Source organism: Lissotriton vulgaris, chromosome 10, assembly GCF_964263255.1.
Source record: "Lissotriton vulgaris chromosome 10, aLisVul1.2, whole genome shotgun sequence".
NCBI classification, from domain to species: Eukaryota; Metazoa; Chordata; class Amphibia; order Caudata; family Salamandridae; genus Lissotriton; species Lissotriton vulgaris.
This window is the reverse complement of record NC_141698.1, coordinates 516,106,170-516,129,489: the sequence shown is the minus strand read 5'-3', so window position 1 is coordinate 516,129,489 and position 23,320 is coordinate 516,106,170.

Below are 23,320 nucleotides of genomic sequence, written 5' to 3'. Positions count from 1 at the left end.
AAAAAATAATAAAAGTGTGTGATCAGATGAAGGGTAGCTCTGAGAAGAGCTTTTGGGTTTATGGTACATTTAGGTACTTATAAGTAGGTACCAATGCACAGTCTTAAATTCAGAATGAAAATTCTGTTGCCCTCATCTGAGAAGTGAACTCCATCTCCTCTGTAGATATCTTGCATGTAGTAACGCAAGTTATTGTTGTACAGAGAGCCCATTCCATGGTCTCTCATGAAAGCTGACACAGATTTGTTTACATGCTTCCTCGCTTTCTCAATTTGTGGACAAAATTGGTTGGACCACCTCCATTTCTGTCTTTGGCATATATTGGAATATACCAAGGCAGTTTAAGGAAAAAGTGCCATTAATTGCTCAAAGGTGTCCTTTAAAAGCATTTCCAGACCTACCCCTGTCAAAGTGCCCAAATCATTACCTCCACAGTGCACTATTAACAGGTCAGGTTTTGGCAAATGCATAAAGGTTTTCACCAATGGTATCAATTGGTGACATTTTAATCCTCTTTGGCCCAACCACTTAATTTCCACATCTTGTAAATTGAGGTTAGGTAAATTTCTGTTCTCAGCATACCTTTGAGCCCAGTGGATGTAACTATGTCCAACAATCCAGACGTTAAACATGGTGGCTGAAGGTTGTTCTGTAGTCAGATGAAGTGTGGTAATGAAAGGGCAGTTGAAACAGTAGGAGTTTCTAAAGAAAAAAAACTGTGGATTTACAATGCTAATGATTCATTAGCAGTGATTGGTGCATTTCCATTTCTGAAAACAGAAAGTTAGGGTGCATGGATGTGTTCTTTGAAAGATGTAATTTGAATGGTCAAGGAAGAAACATTTAATGAAAGATTGCACTGGATACGCAGGTGCACTGAGAGTTCAGAGTTCAATTGAAACATTGTTGTGTGAATTTGCAAACATGAGAGGTCTTCCAGGAGGTGGTTGCTATGGATACAAGGCAGACAGGGCAGAGGGGGGAAGGGTTTTGATTTGAAAAAAGTGAGGGAAGAGGTATGATTGGCTAATATGAGAGATATGTGAAAAGAATATCTGTATTTCTGTGCTTTCAATAGCTGCAGCCTTTGGAGTGCATCCTTTTTCTTCTGCTGAAGACAATTTGGTGTATTTCTCAGACTGTTTTCAAAACTCAAAAAATATTTGCTAAGGTGAGAAAACATTTATTTAATTTAGATAGAGAATAGTATGATTTAAGGAGAAAATGATGAAGAAAGCTGTGTTTATAAAATGTGGTTTTGTCTCTAGTGATATACTAATAGAATTAGTTTCATAGAGAAATTGTAATTGCATATTTGGTGTAACATTCTGGCATGCAGTAACACAAGTTATTGTGGTACATGGAGCCCATTTTATGGTCTGTTATGTAAGCTGAAACAGAGATGTTGCTTTTAAAATCGATTTAAGAAATCAATTTCATTTCTGGATATGTACTGCTAGAGCTTCATAGGTTGTTTTGAGCCATATTTATAAGGTATTTGAGTGTCTAAGATGTTATGTTTTCCTTTTAAAATGTAAAGTGTTCCTCATGGGGCAAGTGTCTTGTAAATACGCTCCCACTTGTGCTTGGCAAATTTAGATTTTGATTATGGGAGTTACCTAGCCATGTTAATAGTGTCCCAAAAATGGTGCTAGTGAATTGCAGAAAACACTTTCATGTGTCTCAAGGACATTTATAGTCATTTCTCCATGAATGCAGGTATACAATTGATTTATTTGCTGTGTTTAAAAACGAATTTTGAAATCAATTACATTTCAGGATATGTACTGTTAGAGCTTCATAGGTTGTTTGGGGTCATATTTAGAAGGCATTTTAGTGTCTTTGATGTTATTTTTCCCTTTTTAAATGGAAAGCGTTCCTCATGGGGCCCTGAGCAGTTCTTAGCCATGTTATTTAATAGGAAGTGGATAACATGGCTAAGAGCATTTGCTGGAAACTGCATGAATATTGCTGACTTTTCTGCGATGTTATTTTTCCCTTTTTAAATGGAAAGTGTTCCTCTTGGGGCAAGTGTCTTGTAAATACGCTCCCACTTGCGCTTGGCAAATTTAGATTTTGATTATGGGAGTTACGTAGCCATGTTAATAGTGTCCCAAAAATGGTGCTAGGGCATTCCAGAAAACACTTTCATGTGTCTCAAGGACATTTTTAGTCATTTCTCCATGAATGCAGGTATACAATTGATTTATATGCTGTGTTTAAAAACGAATTTTGAAATCAATTACATTTCAGGATATGTTCTGTTAGAGCTTCATAGGTTGTTTGGGGTCATATTTAGAAGGCATTTTAGTGTCTTTGATGTTATTTTTCCCTTTTTAAATGGAAAGCGTTCCTCATGGGGCCCTGAGCACTTCTTAGCCATGTTATCCAATGGGAGGTGGATAACATGGCTAAGAGCATTTGCTTCAAAGGTTGTTTGGGGTTATACACCATTTTTGGGAAATTATTAACATGCCTATCTAACTCCCATAATCAAAATCTAAATTTGCCAACCGCAGGTGGGAGCATATTTACAATAAATTTGCACCAGGAAGAACGAAAAATAGCATACTAGATACTCAAATGCCTTATAAATATGACCCAAAACATCTTATGAAGCACTAGTAGTGCATATTTCCAGAAATGTATTGGTTTTCATTTAATGATTTACTTCATTGGTAGGCCTTCACATGTTTTTTTATTTTGATATTTTTCAGTGAATATCTTATCTGCAACCATGTGTTGGCCTCACCTCAAATAAATAAAACAGGTGATGGACTGAATGTGGATCAATGACACACATTTACCCCAGTCTAAAGATCAGGGCCTAAACAAATCTTTAGATAGGCTACATCTTATCGTCATCCTGAATTAATGATTTAAAATATTAGGGAGTGATTTATGAGTGTTGTATGCCTTTTTTGCACCATTGAGTGTCATTTTTGTGATGCAGTGCTGGTGGAAAACATTTGCTATGTTAAATAATTAGTACGGCATTAAGTTTTAGATGACTGTTATTTATTTACTGTTTGGTAATAGTGGTTAATAACATTTTATATTATATTTTTCCACAGATTCAACTGCAGATTCTTTCATAGTTTGGAAAATGCCTTCCAAAAGTCGAATACGAAAGGCTAGAAAACGTCAAAGACAGCAGGATGATGTTTTATTGCAGCAGTCCTCTTCCCCAAATACTTGTCAAAACACCAAGAAAGGTCCGGGTAAGAGCACGAAATCATTCTTAAGAAATATTTGTCATAAAAAAAGTATTTCTCCAAAAAATGTTTCAGTCCTCAAAAAGAAAAGCAATTTAAATGGAAAGGAGAGACCCATCAAAAATGTTACTGGTAGAGGAAGAGATAACTCTGTGCATGATAGTAGAAGGAAACAACAGTTTAGGGACATTCGACATCGAATGTTCCGTAATAGGATAATAGTTAATTTATTGAAAAATATTTAAAAAAAAGGCCAACAGAAAGCGGCATTTTATAAGAAGAAGAAAAATGTAGAGAAAATTATTGATCATGCTTTTGAAATTAAGCGAAAGTTGTTTATTTTGGTAATCAATAGAATTAGGAAACTAAGCAAGGTAATTTCTGATTTCAAAACTAAAAGTAGATGGAAGAGAGTAGTAAATCGTACTAACTTTTGTGAAGTTTTTTCCGGTGAATGGATGCATAGTTCTAGTTGTGAGGCATTTTTTAATGAGGAGAGTTATTTTCAGGATAATGATTTGGTGTTTGCAGTTGACACCAGTGGTCGAGCTTATGAAGTGAAGGATGGTTGTCCAGTTGAAAAAGAACAACTTGTGACAACAGAGACAGAAGAGGCGCTAAGTGATGAGGTTTTAGGAAGACGTCCTAAGGGTCCTGTGTACATTTGGAAGTGTAGTTCTATTTGCAGTGTGCGACAGGTTTCCATCAATTTGCTTTGTGATTTTATACGGACATTTAATAAGAAAAGTTTGAAGCAGAAAATGAAGTTGTTGCAAGATTTAGATCCTTGCAGAGTGAGACAAATGACAGGTTTGCGTGGTCATTCACTGGCTTGTCTTTCCAGGAGAGTATGCCAGAGTGTTTTTCATCATTTCAGGATGCTAGCAGTGCATCATAATAAAGTGAGAAAATTAGTGAGAATGTTGTATTATGCTAAGAGTCCAGCAATTATGCTTAAACAATTATGTGCTGCTCTTTTGCATGGTTCTGAAATAGATGTGAAGAATATTTGTGAAGAAATTGAGTTTTGTTACTTTGGTAGTAAAGATGAGAATGTTCAAATTGACCCTGAAGTAGAGGGTAATGTGGAAGATAATGTACAGGTTTCCAGTACAGATAATTTTCAGAAGGAAATTGCCACGTTTCAGATGAAATCAAGTGAGAGGCCTAATTTCACTTGTGTATGTTGTCGACGCACTTATTATAAGAATCAGACTAAGGTAGTGGATTTATATGCAAAAAGTGAAAGGGAAAATAATAGTGAATGGAAGGATTTTGCCACATACTTGATGGTAGAAAATTATTTTGATTTGGGATCGGATCAACGTGTGTGTACTTATTGTTGTAATAAATTAAACCAAAACCAGATGCCTGCTAGGGCAGTTCATAATAATCTGGAATTGGTTGAGATTCCTTCTGAATTGAAGGATTTAAATACTTATGAATCTATTTTGATTCAAAGTATCCATCCCTTTCAGGCTATTGTAAGAATGGAGCCAAAGACAGGGAAGTTGCCTCCAGCAGATTTACAGAGAGGATTAAAGGGAAGAGTTGTTTATTTGCCTCTAGATTTGAAGAAAAACATTAACACAATTGGAATAGAAAAAGTGGAAGAGGAACCTCTGGTTATCTTGGTTAATGGGGTTCCGACAAAGAATAAGAAAATATGGCAAGATTTAGTGGATGTTAGGAAAGTCAAAAAGGCAACAGTGTATTTGAAGAAAAATAATAAGTACTATAAGAATGTATATGTTGCAGAAGAGGAAGTAAGTGATGAAGAGGATAGCGATTTGTGTGCTGGCCAAATTGAGAAAGTAGAGGCCTCTAAAAGTGAAGAAATATATGAACATTATAGTGTTCATCCTTTGCATTCCAAGGAAGTCATGGGGAATGCTATTGAGTTGTTTCAAATGAAACAAGCCAAAGGGAGTCCCATTAGTGTTTGGGAGGAAAGTTTGGAAGCTCGGTGTTTCCCACAGCTATTTCCCACAGGTCAAGGAGGAAGATATGATGAGCGACCTCATCAAATTCCTGCGTCTGAATACCGGACTTTACGATTGTATGCAGCAGATCCTAGGTTTCGGCAATGCATTCCCTATTTGTTTCCTCTCCTGTTTGAAAGCGATCTGTCTGGACTGTCATATGCAGTGAACCACATCTTAAAAAGTGGTATACAGATGCGAAACATCTCGGCAAGTGACTTTATGCATAAAGTCAATGTCCAAGACAGTATTTTGGATTCTCACTTAATTAATCTCATGGCGTGTCAGCGTGGTACTAATGAGTACTGGTACCGTCGTCATGGTGATTTAAAATGTATGCTGAGGAACTTAGGAACTCCAACATGGTTCCTCACTCTGAGCTGTGCCGAGTATGGCTGGGAAGACTTACTTGAATTTTTACGAGAGGCAAATGGTAACATTGAAAACATCGAATTCAAGACACCCGGAGAACTGTGCTCTTTGGATCCAGTCAATGTATGCAGGTACTTCAATCATAGATTTGAAGCTATGATGTCTTTCATCACAAATAAAAAGAATCCACCTCTTGGACAGGTGTTGGATTTCTTTTGGAGAAAGGAGTACCAAGCAAGAGGTGCCCCTCATATACATATGTTGTTGTGGATCAAGGATGCACCTAAATTTGGAACAGATCCGGATGACTTAGTGATGAATTTCATCGAACAGTATTCTACGTGTGCTGTTCCAAACGCAACGGAGAAGAAAAGTCTAAGAGAACAAGTTCTACGTTTCCAAAGCCATCGTTGTGGAAAGTACTGTCGTCGTAAATTCAGAAACAAGGACAAGTTCTACACCAAATGTCGTTTCAACTTTCCACGACCGGTGATTTCTAAAGGAAGAGTGAACAGTTTGATGTCTTCGCTGCGACATAATGTGACGAGGAAATCACCCAAGAATACATACAATTTGAAAAGGAACGAAGAGTCCAAGTACATCAATGACTACAACCCAGTGATTTTGTCCATGTGGAATGCTAACATGGATATACAGTTTGTGGCTGACAACTGTATGGCTGTGGCTCGGTATGTGACATCTTACATCACCAAAAAAGAAAAGACCGAACTGAAGGATATGTGGGAGGACATTTCTCATGAAAAGAGCCTCAGCAAGAAGTTGTACAGTTTCAGTCTGAAGATGTTGTCGCATCGAGAAATCGGAGCTTACGAATGTTCTGACCGGTTGTCTTCAGCAAGTCTCTATGCCAAATCCAGGAGTCTCGTTTGGGCGAGTCTTGGTCTTGCTGCAACGCGAAATCGAGTTCTAAAACCTGTCCGGGGAATTGAGTATTTGGCAGAAAAGGAACCAAACAGTACCGACATTTTGAAGACCAACATGTTGGATACATATTATCCAAATCGAAGCAGTCACCTTGAGAATGTTTGTCTATATGAGGTTCTCCAAAATTATATATTCAAGAGGAACATCAAAGAAGATATTGAGAAAGGAGTGTATGCTGTAATTGGAAGTGAGGGATGCCTGGTCAAGCAAAGAAAATGCCAATTAGTAAACCATCGAAAATTGAGTGGTGAATCTCCAGAAAAAAAGGAGTTTTTTTATTTAGCACTTTTGCAACTTTTCAAGCCTTGGCGTGCAGAAGAGGAACTGCTTGGAGATTTCCTCTGTTACGAAGACTCTTTCAATGCAGCCAAGGAGTCCATAGAATGTCCTGCTTTTTCTAAATATCAAGAAATGCTAACTTTGGAAATTGAGCAGGAAGCAACGATTGCAGCCGAGATTGCCAGAGACAGTTCTCAGGACAGTCAGAGTTCTGTTTCATTGAGTCAAGATCCACTTGGAGGACCTATTATCGAAAATGAAGCTGCCACTGCTATGAATGAAGTGGAAAGAGCCATGGCACATGCTCAGGAGGATTCAGTTAACTTAGAAGACTTGGAAAAACAACTCAACGTTGAGCAGAGGAAAATATATGATGAAGTTACCACGGAAATTGAGCACGGATTAAGTCATGAGAAGAACAAGTGCTCATGTACATCGTTGAAGCCTGTCCGACTGTACGTGAGTGGAGAAGCGGGAACTGGAAAAAGTTTCCTCATTAAAGCAATCTCTTGTTATTTGCAGGAAAGGACTGAGTCATCGCTGTCTTGTGTTGTCACCGCTCCTACTGGACTGGCAGCACATAACATTAAAGGTATTACTTTGCATCGTCTACTGATGCTGCCGGTGGAGCATGACAACAAATTACAATACAACAAGTTATCTGGAGATGCTTGCTGTGAAGTTTCAAGAGTCTTGAGGAAAATGAAACTACTTATCATTGACGAAGTAAGCATGGTTTCCAATGTCATGCTTGCCTTTGTGCATTTGAGAATGCAAGAAGTACTTAAAACTGAATATGATGTGTTATTTGGTGGGAAACACATCATTGTTTTCGGAGATCTTCTGCAGCTGACACCAGTAAAAGGTCAACCTGTGTTCAAAATACTCACGCATGAAGATACCAGGAAGTGCCTAGGGAGCATTGGCAACGTCAATATATGGTTAAACTTCAATTATGCAGAACTGCATCAAAATATGCGTCAGGCAAAGGATGAAGATTATAAGAATATTCTACAAGATATTAGAATTGGAAAAGTGACCGAGCATGGGAAAGAAGCTTTAAATGCACGATTACTGTCAAATTTATATCCCAAACAAGAGATTGTGCCTGAGAATATTTTTCAGAAAATTACTGAGAAGAAATCCGGGATATGTCTCATGCCAACTCTTGCAGAATGTGCCATCTTCAACAACAAAATGTTGAATTTAGAAAAGCAAGAGATTGTGAAACTTGAAGCTATCGACAAATTAGAGCATATGGGATCAACAATTATTTTGTCAGACAATTTGAAATCAAAATTGGATTCATTAGAGAAGACTATATCTAAAACAGCGGGTTTTGAAAAGACTTTGAATGTGTGTTTAAATTGCCGAATTATTTTGAGAAGGAATTTACATGTAGAAAGAGGTCTGGTAAATGGATCAATGGGTAATGTTGTTGATTTTGAGAAATACAGAAATAGAGATGGAATAGAATTTTTAAAAATTAAATTTGATGGCATTGAGGAAGTACAGCAAATTGGTCGTTGTTCTGCTAGGTTTTTGCTTGTTAAAGATTTATATGTTCGCCGTAAACAGTTTCCTGTTTGCTTGGCATATGCGGTGACAATCCATAAATCGCAAGGTTTAAGTGTAGACTGTGCATTGGTGAATATTGGCAGTTCTGTGTTCAAGGAGGGTATGGCATATGTGGCATTGTCACGAGTTAGAACTTTATCGGGATTGTACTTGATTGACTGTGATGTCACAAACATTTGTGCGGATCTAGATTGTGTTAAGGAATACAATAGGTTAAGAAAAGAGTATGCGCCACATTTGCCTCAATATCCTTTGTTTGAGAAACGTGTGGTAGGCCGCAAACGTAGAAATAGCAGTAATAGTAGGGAGGTTGTTGCAAAAAGACTAAAAGTCAATGAACCGAAAATTGTTAGCAGAAAGAAAGTGGATTCTGTTGAAGATGTTGTCGGTTTTCAATTTGAAAACAGTTCTGGTGTCAACTGCTATGCAAATGTAGTGGTTAATGTTCTCTTTTCACTAGAGAGTTTAAAAGAACAGATTCTGTTGAATTCTGAACAAATTTTATGCTGTTTGTTGACTTCTGTTTTCGAGAAATGTAGCACTGATCGAACAAAAGTAGAAAGTGTGTCTGAAGTTCGTTATCTGTTAGATGAATGTTCAGGTCAAACAGACTTCTCTGAAAATAATCAGCAAGATTGTCAGGAGTTTTTAATGTATATGCTTGATATATTGCAAGTTGAGGGTGTAGATGTAGATCACCTGTTTGGGCTTTCTTATCAATGGCAGCATGACTGCGAGAACTGTATGGTATCAAGTACTACTAGTGTAGACTCAGAAAGATTTATATATTTAACTTTGCCAGACAGTAAATCAGTCTCTTTTAATAAGCTAGTAAATGCAGCGGATCACAACATGGAGTGTAGCCAATGTAAATGTGATATGATGTCAACATTATTTATACGTAGATATGGCCAGTATGTCATTTTAATGATCCAACGTTGTAGGCCTGATGGATCAAAATTGTCAACTTTAATAAAAAATGTTGTGGCTTCTCAGCTGTCAATATCAGGGAGGACTTTTGTTACTGTAGCAATTATCTATCATGATGGTCCATCAACAACATCAGGACATTATACAGCTTACTTAAAGTCTGGAAACGGCTGGTCATTCTGTAATGATTCCGTTGTAACGTTCAAAAAAAAATTGCCGTTTGACCTTAAAAATTCTTACCTGGTGTTTTTAAAACCAAAATTTTAAGTAGAGGGAATGTAAGTCTGCAATGCTGTCTAGATTAAAAATCCAACTATATAAACCTAATGCAAGTAAGTCTGCTTCATAGTAAGCGGTATCAGTGTCATAGGAAAAGGAGAACATGAGTGACAAAGAAGAGTAAGTTATTAGTAGTCCAGGATTGTGAAAATAATCTCAAATATTTTATTTTTGAAAGTTGCGAAAATAGAAAATGTCGGGATTTGATTGGAAGAATAACAAGACTTGCGAATCGCGGCAACATGATTTGGCCTAGTGGAAACATGTGATATAATGAGAGAAGTCTTTTTTTCTATGTAACATATTTTACGTATCGATGGAGGTTTTCTTTCAGAAAGTGGCGGGCTGAAAATATTTGTAGCACAACAGAGTGGATGCTGTTCATAGGAGATCGTTCGACGTCATTGAAAGTAAGTTAATTTTAAGGAGTTTTGAAATCAGATTTCGAAGGTTGTATGGGTTTTTTAAACACAGTCATTTTGATTGTGTTTTTTTTTTCCCGCTGTTACATGATGAATACCTTCAAGTCACTGATTTAAGTGAAATTTGATACATTCTGAGAACAGCAAAAATAAACCATTTAACATGTATAATTAATGTTATGCTTTTTGAAATTATGATATATATTTAGAAATGTGAGGTAGATATGGAGAAGCAGAGTCTTCTGTAAGTGTCAATTTTAATGCTTACAGTGCTGTACTTCTAGGTATTGTTTTTAAAAAAAAAAAAAAAATAGGCCTCACCTCAAAGAAAGCTCTTGAAAGCACACATCTTATTTGCATCCTAAAACAATCATTTAAAATGTTTGACACAATTTTATGATGGCTTTACATCTTTTTTGCGCTGTTATTGCATCACTATTGTGAGACATAAGCAATGCAAAAGAAGCATCATGTTTCAAAATAGGCCTCATTTCATCAGCATGAAGATACTGTTTTTTTAAAATAAATATCTTTAGGATTGTGTAGGGGTCGTAGGGAAGTAGAGGTTTCTGTAAATGTCAAAGTTGTTTAAAAACTGTTTCTTCTTGAACCTTTTCCCTTCTTTTTTCTAATTTTTAAATACATGTTTTAATATTTTTGGAAATGTTTGTTCTCTCTTTTACAGATTGAATGTATGAAAAATTTGCTTGAAAAGTTAACATGAATTATAAGGTAAATGTTTTCTACTTTTTTAACCTACATTCCACTGCTGATGATGTCACTGACTATGTTATGATTGATGTAATAAATGGGCATGTTTTACTGCAATGGTAGGTCTTCACATCTATTATCTCGTCTGTATTCTTCAACAAGCATAAATTTGATATGCAACCCAGAGTACGGTTCACCTTAAACAAACTTTTAGAGAGGACACACCTTATCGTCACCCTCACTCAATCATTTAATCTATCACATTTAACATCTATTAGTTCTACTGCTTCATTTCTTTAATCTTTAATTTCCTGTGTTTGCTACTTCTCTCCTTCCTTTCTCTATTACTTAATTTTTCTATTCCTTCCAGTATTTTTCTCAGTCCCTCTCTTCTCATACTTCTTCATTATTATTCACTAATTCTGTCTCTATTAATGTTACTGTTTCTGAATGATCTCCAAAAATTTTAAAAACAAGAACAGTAAGTATAAGGATAGGAAAAGACATTTATGTTACAAGAAAGACAACTATAGGAAGTAAACAGAAAAAACTGTTACTCGCAATCCACTGCTGATGATCTCACTGACCATGTAAAAAATTATGTAATATATGACATGATCAGAAGTGAATTGCGGGTAACAGTATCTTTTCTTTACTCCCTATAGCTGTCTTTTTTTGTAACATAACTGTCTGTTTCCTTTCCTTATACTTACTGTTCCTTTTTTTAAAAAAAAATTTTTTGGTACGCTCCAAGTACGCGTACCGGAGTGCGAACTGGTAGCGAACTAATAGAAATAGAGCTTGGCAGAGTTCAAAGAATTCTACCAATTTTTTTAATAATGGGGAGGTAGTTCTGAAAAGAACTGTTTTTTTTTGTTTTTGTTGTTTTAAATTTTTTTTATTAGTTTTCTGAACATTTTTTATATTTTTTTGTTTTTTTCTGAACATTTTGTATTTTTTTTTATTTTTGGGGGGGAGGGGGGAAACAAAAATGATTCATCGAAGACGGCTCAACAGGAGCAACAAAAAAAAAAAGAATTTACTTTTTGGGGCGTTTTGGGCACACATGATTGGTGATGGCTCTCATTATCAGGGTAATGCTACTTTCGCGGTAGCAAAGTGTCTGGTTGCACCACACACAGACTTGCTTCACTTCTCCCATGTTGATTTGGATGTTCGGGATCACCTCCCTCGCCTCCGGTCCCGATACCTCCTGAACAACAGATCTTCTTGCCATTTCTGGCGGATTTTGTTGTTGGTCGCGAAGTTGTGCATTGCTGTAATTGTTAGGGTGCCATCGACTCATGTGCCTGTGCATTGTATGATTGCCAAAACTGTACTTTTTGTCTGTGCCCCTTGAAAGTCGTTCGTCGCAAATGCGACAAAAGACGTATCTGGCATTTACTTTCTTTTGGCCAGCAGGAAATTTAAAAAATTGCCAGATATAATCTTCTTTCCTATTATATCTTCTGGGCTCCTCTGGCAAAAACTCGTCATTTTCTTGCTGTTCTTCCTCTTCTTGATTTTCCTCCTCTTCTATAATTAGTGAAGCAGGTAGTCTTTTCTTCCCATGAGGAGGTGGAGGAGGTGGTGGGGGCACACTGGCAGAAGCAACCATTGAAGCCATTGCTGATGAATCAAAAAAGGTCTTTCTCTCACCAAGATGAAAGTCAGAGTGAGGAAAGAAGGAGGGGTTTTCATCATTTGGGAGAAGGAAAAATTCTAAACCAATGAAAAGTGTTAATTTTATATCACATGACCAAGTATTACATCATTAGGAAACCAAAAGTGAAATGAACCAATGAAAAGTGTTATTTTCGAGTCACATGACCTGCTGTGTTTACGTTTCGCGCTTTGCTCCGCTTTCCGGTCCACTTCCGGGTCCGCTAACTTGGCGCGTCCAACGACGTATTACGCGATAACGCAAAACGTCATGCAAACGTAACAGTTACGCCAAAGGAACGTTGACCGGTTCGCGTACTAAGCCGCGGCTTTAAATTGAGCTAACGGGAAGCAGACCGGTTCGCGGACTGGGAGCGGAACAAAAAAAAATGTTTTAAAAAAATTGTCTAAAGAACATGAAAAATATATTTCAAAATTTAAAGAACAATACATTGTACAGCTACAGATATTAGCTTTTAAAAAACCATTGAAATTCAATGAAAAAAACATAGGTTATAGACCATATATAGTTAGGGATTAGCATTTAAAAAACCTTATTTTATTTGCACAAAACCATTGAAATTCCATATATAGTTAGAAGCGCTAACTATATATCGCGCACCCGCAATCCACTGCTGATGATGTCACATATTACATCATTCATGACATGGTCAGTGACATCACTGATGACATCACTGATGACATCTCAAATGACATCACTGATGACAACTCAAATGACATCACTGATGACATCTCAAATGACATCACTGATGACATCACTGATGACAACTCAAATGACATCACTGATGACATCTCATTTGTCATCACTGATCACATCACTTATGTGATAATACAATGAACCTCTTCAGACTCTAATATAACCTTACATACACTCAGTATAAACAGACACTCACAGACTGTCACTCATCCATGGAGTTACTCACACACCTAGTCAGTCATGCAAAGAATCAATCACACCTCCATTTCCTCAACTATACAGTTATACACATCTTACTTATTCAAACATATAATAACACATATTTACTCTCTTATATAATCCCTGATACAAGCTCACAGTGATCGATACAGCCACTCACACATTCACTGGCTCTTATGTTCAGTTATTTATATATCTCAACTCTCACATGTATTGTGTTTTACATATGTACTTACTTTGACATGTAGAACTGAGATATCATTCACTCACCAATACACTCATGCACACAGTCAACCGCCCATACAGCTGTTTCCACATGCACTTTTGAAACCATACATCTAGTGAATCAACTGCTCACACATCTATGCACAGAGTCATACACCTCCCAGCCACCCACACACACACTCAGTCTCCCATACAAATACTTGGGCAACCAATCAATAACCCATATAGTTACTCATATAGCTACTTATCAACACATGCAACAGTTTACAGAACAACAGACATAATGATGCACAAATTAAGACAGTTTAGTCACTAACCCATGCACTCAGTGAGACACATTTAATCACTCACTCATACAGTCAGTCATGCACCTACTAAATCCTTCATCCAGACACTTATACATCCACTCATTCTTCAATATGTAAGACATATTTTAACTTTACAGAAACATACAGTCACTGGATGTTGTCATCAGTGATGTCATCAGTGATGTCATTTGAGATGTCATCAGTGATGTCATCAGTGATGTCACTGACCATGTCATGAATGATGTAATATGTGACATCATCAGCAGTGGATTGCGGGTGCGCGATATATAGTTAGCGCTTCTAACTATATATGGAATTTCAATGGTTTTGTGCAAATAAAATAAGGTTTTTTAAATGCTAATCCCTAACTATATATGGTCTATAACCTATGGTTTTTTCATTGAATATATATATATATATATATATATATATATATATATATATATATATATATATATATATATATATGTGTATATATATATTCACTGAAAAAACCATAGGTTATAGGCCATATATAGTTAGGAATTTGCATTTACAAAACCTTGAAAATTCACTGAAAAAACCATTGGTTATAGACCATATATAGTTAGGAATTAGCCTTTTCAAAACCTTATTTTACTCACACAAAACCATTGAAATTTCATATATAGTTAGTTCCACTAACTATATATCGCGCACCCGCAATCCACTGCTGATGATGTCACATATTACATCATTCATGACATGGTTAGTGACATCACTGATGACATCACTGATGACATCTCAAATGACATCACTGATGACATCTCAAATGACATCACTGATGACATCACTGATGACAACATCCAGTGACTGTATGTTTCTGTAAAGTTAAAATATGTCTTACATATTGAAGAATGAGTGGATGTATAAGTGTCTGGATGAAGGATTTAGTAGGTGCATGACTGACTGTATGAGTGAGTGATTAAATGTGTCTCACTGAGTGCATGGGTTAGTGACTAAACTGTTTTAATTTGTGCATCATTATATCTGTTGTTCTACAAACTGCTGCATATGTTGATCAGTAGCTATATGATTAACTGTATGGGTTATTCATTGGTTGTCCAAGTATTTGTATGGGAAACTGAGTGTGTGTGTATGGGTGGCTGGCAGGTGTGTGACTCTGTACATAGATGTGTGAGTAGTTGATTCACTATATGTATGGGTTCAAAAGTGCATGTGGAAACAGCTGTATGGGCGGTTGACTGTGCATGAGTGTATTAGTGAGTGAATGGATATCTCAGTGCTACATGTCAAAGTAAGTACATATGTAAAACACAGTACATGTGAGAGTTGACATATATAAATAACTGTGCATAAGAGCCAGTGAATGTGTGAGTGGATGTATGGATCATTGTGAACATGTATCAGGGATTGTATAAGAGAGTAAAGTAAATATGTGTTAGTATATGTTTGAATAAGTAAGGTGTGTATAACTGTATCGTTGAGAAAATGGAGGTGTGATTGATTTTTTGCATGACTGACTAGGTGTGTGAGTAACTCCATGGATGAGTGACAGTCTGTGACTATCTGTTTACACTGATTGTATCTAAGGTTATATTAGAGTCTAAAGAGGTTTATGGTATTATCACATGAATGATATCATTAGTGATGTGATCAGTCATGTCAAATGAGATGTTATCAGTGATTTTATCAGTGATGTCATTTGAGATGTCATCAGTGATGTCATTTGAGATGTCATCAGTGATGTCATTTGAGATGTCATCAGTGATGTCATCAGTGATGTCACTAACCATGTCATGAATGATGTAATATGTGACATCATCAGCAGTGGATTGCGGGTGCGCGATATATAGTTAGTGGAACTAACTATATATGAAATTTCAATGGTTTTGTGTGAGTAAAATAAGGTTTTGAAAAGGCTAATTCCTAACTATATATGGTCTATAACCAATGGTTTTTTCAGTGAATTTTCAAGGTTTTGTAAATGCAAATTCCTAACTATATATGGCCTATAACCTATGGTTTTTTCAGTGAATTTCATTGGTTTTTTAATAGCAAATATCAAAAGCTGTAAAATGTCAAGTACGTGATAGGTAAAAACTTTTTCGTGTTTATGCACGCTGATGTGCTTTGAACGCTGCACCCCTCCCCTCTTTTCTCTTAGTAGTACTCTCTCTTTGCAGATAGTGAAGAGTAGTTAACGCAGGCCTTTACCCCCGTTGTAATCCGTCGTGCCTGCTTCTCTCTCCATTTGATTGATTGTTATCCAAGCATTTACTGTTTTACAATTGATTCTCTTTGGTTCATTCTCTATTTACAAACAAGCACAAAGCCGCAATACTCTGTTTAATCTTTGCAGATCGTGAAAAATCGTGTAAAAAAATAAAAGTAATCGAGCAAAATCAGTAGGCCACTAATGGGATCTCTTTTTCACCTCGCTAAAATAGAAACATTAGGAACAACCCTTCATGAGAAATACGAAAATAGTGAGATGAACTGAGCGCCACACCATGAGGGCTGCAAGACAGCTCGGCTCCGTCACCCACCCCGCCCAAAATAACGACAAACCCTATGCAAATATTAAAAATATAGACAGCACACCAGCAAAGTAACAGGGTAAAACATTTTATTAAATAACTGTTTACATTACGTTGGTTTATAAGATGATGTCAGTAGTGGACCGATGTGTGAATAGGTCAGAAGCAGCACAAGGTGCCAAGATCCGGATGGCAAATCCTGGATGTTGGGTGCCATAGTTCAGAGTTCTCAGTTTGAGCCTTTTTCAATGCCTGTGCTTTGTTGTTTCCCCTTCATCAAAAACAAAAAAATATATAAAACTGTGCAAAAATACAAAAAAATCAAACAATGTTTACAAAAGCAGTGCTTGTAAGACTGTCTGAAGCTTATTTCCACCTACTGCAGCTTCACTATTCTCAAAGTAAGTGAAGGTCGTTTGTGGACCTGACTGCATTTGAAAACAATGTTATATGGTACCTCCCTAAACCGCTTGACGGAGGCCCCCGAGGGGCGGTGTGATGGCACGGACTCGGAGAAGACGCTTGGCTCCGACCCCCTCCCCAAGTCTTATAGCACTGGTGTAGCCTGAGATCGCCCCCGACATAGGCGGCCGGCTCCCGGGGTCCGGCGGAACTTTTTGCCTTTTGATGACTCTTCTATTCTGGACTTTGTCCCACAATCCGTTTGACCTGAAGACACGCTGTAGTGGGGCGCCCCTTTACCGTTTTAGTTGCCATTCTGCCCGCTTTTGCTACACTGTGCCTCTTCCGCCATTCAGCTGTTTACCGCCCGCTCTTGCGACTACAGCGTCTCGCTCACCATGTAGTTAAGTTGCTCCCGCTCTTGCGGTGCAGCGATAGGCGGCTGCCACAGGACTCTCAAAATGGCGGCCGGCTCTTCGGTTTTGGGCCTGGTCCACTAAAATGGCCCTGGGACACCTTGGAACTCGGACGCTTTCCTGATAGGGCTTGGATCCCATTCTCCAAAGCGTCCCCTCAGCCGTGAAGATTCTACAAAAGTCTTGGGGGCCCCAGACTCCCGCAGGCTTCTGGTGGGGAGCGGCTGCCATGTCTGCTCGTGGAATGGCCACGACGGAGCTACGAGATGGTAGTCCTCTCATGCTGACGCCAGCTTTAGTCTGAAACATCCAGAAACACTGTAGACTACCAATTCGATCAGTTCCGGTAGCGCCCCAACATGACCCGGTAGAGAAGAACTTGCCCTCCCCTCTTTGACTGATGGTTCTTGTTGCCTGTCCCCTCTGTTGTCATTTAACAGAACTTTTTGGACTGCTGAAAGGGGTTGTGTTCCGAACGCTGGTTGGTGGAGACATTTTGACTATATTCTTGACCTACGTTGTCGCGTAATGCGTTATATGACACGCCGCGTTAGCGCACCCGGAAGTGATCCGGGGCGCGGCGCGCTGCGCGTAACGTAAGCATAACAGGTCATGTGACTTGTTAATAAACTTTTCATTGGTTCATTTTACTTTTGTTATTTTAATGATGAAAAGCTTGGTCATATGACCTAAAAATTACGCTTTTTATTGTTTTCGAACATTATTTTTTTTAAACATATATGTTATAATATTCCAGGCTAATGTACTTTCCCGGAAAATTTACAACTGTCCTGCAAGTAAAATATATTCCTTTTTCGAGAAAAAGGGCGTTTCTTCGTTCCATGACGGAGCCGTTGAGTAAAAGAGACTTGGCCTGCTGTCTTAGTCGCCGATACGCCTGATTATCAGATTCTTATCGATCACTTTATGTTGCAGGAGTGGAAAACACAACTGCCCTTGACCATTTATCTTTACTGCGTTCCTACATATTATACCTTTTATCCGTCATGTAATTGGACTGCTTTATTTCACTTGCCTTTTACTGATTCGAAAACAGTGACTAAAAGTAAAAACTTTACCAATGTAAATACTACTACCGTGTTTTGTTTTAAAAACCTTCATTGTGAAAATGTCAGTATACAAATACGGGCCTATAACCACGTGGGCCGGCCACGGAGCAAACTGAAATCGTATATGATGAGGAGACATTTACATTATAGAGGAACGTAACGAGCGAGCCATTAGGTTGCAAGAACTAAGATGTCTAACAGTTGCGGAATCGCTGGACGTACATTTTGTAATTAAAATACGACAGGGCCACTTACAAAAAAGTTATCTAGATATACATTTGCGTTTAAGTACCATGGATGACGTTAATTCGAACTTTCAATAGTACAGTAATAAATAACACATCAGAACTTAATATCAATAGGGATGTAGAAATATTCAATCAATTCTCGTCCCCGCCCACCATGAGCATCAAAACTGCATTCATATCTCGTGATATCAAGGTTGTTCAACCAGTACACAACAAGGAGTTACGAGTCCCATTTATACCGGCGCCATTTTGGGGGGGCCGGGCAGGTCCAAGGTATAGTCAAAATGTCTCCACCAACAATCGGCCAGACCAGAACCCCTTTCGGCCCTTTATGCTACAAGATGGTGTCTTCCATTCAGAAAATATTGTTGGCAGCATTTTGAAAGGAAAGATAAACAGCCGTTTTCCTAGTGAGTCTCACATTGTTACATTTAGGAAGAATGTTGAAGAGTAATATGTGGAAAATCTGAAGACATTTTTCTACAAACTCTCAATCAGCCTTGGATGGAAAAAAAAATCCTGAAGAATGTACAAACTGAAAACCAATTTTAGTCTGTATAGCATCAACAGCAACGCTTGAGTCAGCTTTGTGTCAAGCCGCCATTTTCATTCAATCAATAGCGTCCCCCTGCACACATTCAGGAACCTGGTCGTGTCTTCAGGTGAAACGGATTGTGGGACAAGAAGCAGAAAGGAAAAGGAAAAAAGTTCCGCCGGACCTCGGGAGCCGGCCGCCTATGTCCTGGGCGATCTTTGGCCACACCAGGGCAATAGTGAAGCTGCAGCAGGTGCAAAAGAGCTTCAGACAGTCTTACAAGCACTGCTTTTCTAAACATTTTTTTGTATTTTTGCACAGTTTTATATTTTCTTTTTGTTTTTGATGGAGGGGAAACAACAAAAAACAGGCATTGAAAAAAGCTCAACAGTGCAGGGCGCCTTGTGCTGGTTCCAACCTATTCACACATCGGTCCACTACTGACATCACCTCATAAGCCAACGGGGCACCCCACACTGACTTTCGGCGCAGCATTGTAGGATGGCCACACCAGTGCGGCAACTTGCTGGACACCACCTCGGTGCCATCCGGATCTCGGCGTGTTCCAATCACTGTACCGCAAAAGTGACCGGAACTCAGCTGGACACGCCGTCTTTCGGCGCAGCATTGTAGGATGGCCACACCAGTGCGGCAATTTGCTGGACACAACCTCGGGCAATAGTGAAGCTGCAGCAGGTGCAAATAAGCTTCAGACAGTCTTACAAGCACTGCTCAGAACTCTCAACTATGGCACTCAACATCCAGGACTTGCCATCCGGATCTTGGTGCCTTGTGCTGGTTCCGACCTATTCACACATCGGCCCACTACTGACATCACCTCATAAGCCAACGGGGCACCCCACGCCGACTTTCGGCGCAGCATTGTAGGATGGCAACACCAGTGCAGCAACTTGCTGGACACCACCTCGGTGCCATCCGGATCTCGGCGCGTTCGAGTCACTGTACCGCAAGAGTGACCGGAACTCAGCTGGTCACGCCGTCTTTCGGCGCAGCATTGTAGGATGGCCACTCCAGTGCGGCAACTTGCTGGACACCACCTCGGTGCCATCCGGATCTCGGCGCGTTCGAGTCACTGTACCGCAAGAGTGACCGGAACTCAGCTGGACACGCCGTCTTTCGGCGCAGCATTGTAGTGTTGTAAATATATAATTTACCGTCTTAATTTCTATGCAGGTAAGTACTTAATCAATAATAACTCAAATCGGAAAGAAAAAAACAGAGTCCGTGGTGTTAGAGTTCTTAGGGGTTTTTATTCCTTGAAAAAGGAATGGTCAAGACCTGGATATCATGTTCTTCCCACCACAGGGGTGGAAGAAGGGATAGAGCAATATTTTATTGACAATACATAGCTTATATACTTAATTTACACCATAGAAAGCAATATAGTAGGCGTAACAGCTGAGAGAGGACAAGATAACAGCATCCACGTGTTACTAGTATGTAATCAGTAGGCGTGGACTAGGCGTGAACTAGAGGTGTGTGCTAGAAACGTCACAGATAGGTGTCACAAGTGGGTGGCACAAAGCAGAATGTTGCAATGTCAGCAGAAATCGGAAGCTTGGATGCGCGCGCAGCTGCATGATGTGTGATTGACGTGAAACTAGAGGGTGCAGGGGGCTTGACATTTAAGCTGACGGAAAGAGACAGAAGTCTGGCATGTCAGATCAACTCGTACTTCTATCATATCTGATATCTGATGTTTGGGAACCATATTATCTGGACGGAAAGGTCTCTGGGGCAGAAGCTATTCTATACTGACTGTGAGTGCGTGTATAAGCGCCTAAGTGTCTGCATGAGAAGCGTGGGGGCATGGGGCCTTCCATGGGAGCATGGTAACAGAGGCTATGAATTACTTGCACAGAGACAGGCCGCCCCTTTGGCTCTGCAGCTGAGGGGGATGTTTACTGAAGCTAGTAGGCAGGAATGTATTTTCGAGGAGCGGAACAGATAATTCGAAGGTTATAGTCAGTCTTGGCAGGCAGCAGGCTGAGCTGAGCGCGGTGGGCCGCGCTGGAAGTAAGTCAGAGTTCACGGGTACAGAGGCAGCCTGGGCTGAGGCTTTCAGAGTCAGAAGCCAGAAAAAAGGCTCGATGGCAGAAATTCAGGGCCTACTTTGCCAGAGCTGGAAGACGTGTAAGGTACACTACAAAAAGACGTTGGCATAGCATACTCAGGAACGGACTATTTAACCCATTCAGGGTGGGTCTGAAAGAGGACATGTTAACGTTGGACGCAAATGTATTTGCGTCTTCATAGCTGGCACAGGAGGGAAGTTACATGCACTTTGAGCTGGTACATGGAGACGGTGGGGTACGCGCTAGGGAACACAACTTGACCATAAAATTTATATTTCCTCATTCCCTCCTTGTTCCCTATGGACCCTTCATGATATATCGATCCTCATGAATCGATCAGTTTGTTCTTGTAACATCATTTTCTCTTCTTTCTTTCTTTTATGTTTTGAAAGAAAACTGGAATGTTCAATGCATGAAGTGGCACACAGTCCACAAATCGCTGGCCCACACTGCAAGCACAGGCAGCAACTGAATACTAGGACTAGGCCAATGCCTAGGAAGGATAGGATCTTCCATCCCCAAGCGGTTAACGTTGTCCAGAACCAACCGGACCAAGTCCAGGTGCCTGGATTCTGATGTATCAGATTAGCAATTTTATGAAGACGTGTAATAGCTTTGTATACAGATGGCGCGTTTTCTGGAATGAAAACACAGCAACTTGACCCGATGACCTTACAAGCTCCACCTCTATCTGCCAAGATGACGTCAATAACAAGACGATTCTAAAGGACAACAACCCGCATGGCGGACTGCTCCTCAGTTAAGTTACCTAGGGCGGAGGCAGTTTCATTCACTACTGCTTCAAGTGTTCTAGTTAATCTGTGTATTAGTTTACTATTTTGAACAGGGCCTAAAAAGAAAAAGAATCCTTTATTAAAATCGGTGTACTGTTCCCATGCCGTTTCTGTGTAGTCGACAAGCGGAATATCTCTTCTGAGTCTATTCTTTACTAGATTCGTATTTCTGTGATAATCAGGAGGAGCTAGGAAAACAGGTGGCAGAAGGAATGCAATGTAACAGGTACCATCCCAATCTGGAGGTAAACGTATGTATGCGGTATGACCACAAACAAAATAGGAATGACTGGTAGCTTTAAAGGATGATTTACCATGATCACTGAATTCGACCACAGTAGTACATTTACTATGACCTAAGTGTACTGAACCTTTCTTTCTGACACATAATTCACCAGTGACTGGTAGTACTGACATAACGGGCAGAACTGGTGCAGCTTCGGATTCAACAGTAAGAATCATAAGGTTAATTGTGTAATTACCTAATCCATATACTTCATTTTCTAGATCAGTTCCTATTCTAGTGGGGAGTCCCCCTTTATCAGGGTAACAGACGTCGAGCAGAACCAAGTTCAAGTTTCCCCAAACCCAGCTCCCTTCGAAAACAGCAATATCAGGATCTAAGGAATTAATTATTTTAAACCATGCACCACAGGAGCCATTGTGAGTGAACGGGTACGGAAAGAGGGGCAGGGTTCCCTTGTAATTCTGGTAGGGAGGAAGTCGGCCACATATCCAACAATTTGTAGCATTATTAGTCTGATGGGAATGATGAAGCATACTAATGAAAGTGTTGTTGCGCAGCGCAAGTCTGTAAGAGAGTTCATGTGGAGGTAACTCGCTAAAAGTATGTTCAGCAGAGACATTGTAAGCAGATTGTTCACGCTTGAAAATAGGGTAATAGATAGGGAGAAGTATACTGGCAACAATAATCAGAAGACTTAGAAAAAACATGATTAATAATGTCACTATACAGTGACTACGCAGTGATTTGCAATATGTACGTTTCTTGATTTGTCTCTCTCTCTCTCTATCTCGATCTAGGGGGTACATGTCAGAAACTATTTAACCGATTCACCTAGGGGAGGACTTAAACAATTAAACTGTCTGACTTGCTAGATCGAAGCTTGAGTCGATACTCCTCTTGGGGAGTTTTCTCTCGTTCGGAAACTTTAAAGTCACTGGGCTCGATACAGTCTTTGGAAGGGGTGGACGAGCCTGGGTCGGATTTCAGTTCATTGCACAGTTTAACATGGCTCATGTGGATCCACCCCTTTCGGCCCTCAACTTTCACCGCTGTCCTTGTAGTAAGTAGAACGGTCTTCGGCGTTTTCCAGCGGGGCTCCAGCGGACTTTTCCTGTCAAAGTTCCTTATTAGAATCAGGTCGCCTGGAC